Source organism: Bison bison, unplaced genomic scaffold, assembly GCF_000754665.1.
Source record: "Bison bison bison isolate TAMUID 2011002044 unplaced genomic scaffold, Bison_UMD1.0 scf7180017864233, whole genome shotgun sequence".
Taxonomy (NCBI): Eukaryota; Metazoa; Chordata; class Mammalia; order Artiodactyla; family Bovidae; genus Bison; species Bison bison.
This window is the reverse complement of record NW_011494805.1, coordinates 5,406,203-5,407,405: the sequence shown is the minus strand read 5'-3', so window position 1 is coordinate 5,407,405 and position 1,203 is coordinate 5,406,203.

Here is a 1,203-nt window from a genome sequence, read left to right as displayed (position 1 = left end):
AGAGCATCCATACATGACCACAGGTAAAACCATAGCCTTGACTAGATGGACCTTTGTTGGCAAAGTAATGTCTCTGCTTTTGAATATGGTATCTAGGTTGGTCATAACTTTCTTTCCAAGGAGTAAGTGTCTTTTAATTTCATGGCTGCAGTCACCGTCTGCAGTGATTTTGGAGCCCAAAAAAATAAAGTCTGACACTGTTTCCCTTGCTTCCCCATCTATTTCCCATGAAGTGGTGGGACCAGATGCCATGATCTTCGTTTTCTGAATGCTGAGTTTTAAGCCAACTTTTTCACTCTCCTCTTTTACATTCACCCTATTACAAAGCTATCTTTTTCTACAGTCAATGGGCTTTGCTTCCCTCCTCTCTTTAAACTTAAGTCTCATCTGTTTCATGTTCCTTGATACACTTGAAAGAAATTTCCACTTGCCAGAAGTTTCCTGAAAACTACCTGTTTGCAAAAAACTTCTTGGTCACTTTTGCTTTAAGGTTTTGATTATACGTCGGAAGGAGGGATCCACCAGACTCGCAAGGCAGATGGTCTCACAGGGTGGATTTTTTTCCTTCCCTTCTGCTCTCTTCTGCTCCCTCTCTCATCCCCTCCCCTTTGCCCCTTCCTTCTTTGCCCAGAAAGGACACAAAACAGGTTTTACAAAGGAATACAGCATGACTAGAGCCAATCAAACTAGAATTTTGTGATTACGGAAATAAAGGGAGAAGTCAGGAATGGTGTTAAGTTGAAAACAAACGGTACCGGGTCCTTCCTGTACATTTGTTAAAGGCAAGACACAGCTTGGCTCTAATCAGGAGCTAATGCCTAAGGGGAAAGCTGATCCAGTGGACCCAGAGGACACGCGCAAGTGGCACCAAGGTGAAGGGCGGCGTCTCTTGGGCTGAGAATTCAGAGGAATTTCTGCCATGAATCCCCATGAAGGAGACCCGACCACGCACAGCGTTCACAGTGGTGTCTTTACAAAAAGCAGCCACACACAAAATATTTTAAAGATCTGTACTTTGGGACTTACACTGTACCAAAACCAGCTCAGAAAAATAAACTTCAGGGGGCGGCCCTGACGTGCTGTGCAGGGCTGGACTTCCCAAGTTGGGGAGCAGGAAGTGTTCTGTGGCTCAGCAGTTACAGGAAACGGGGGATGGGGTACAGGCTTCCGTGGCCCAAGTAATTTGAATTTGCAAACTCTCTT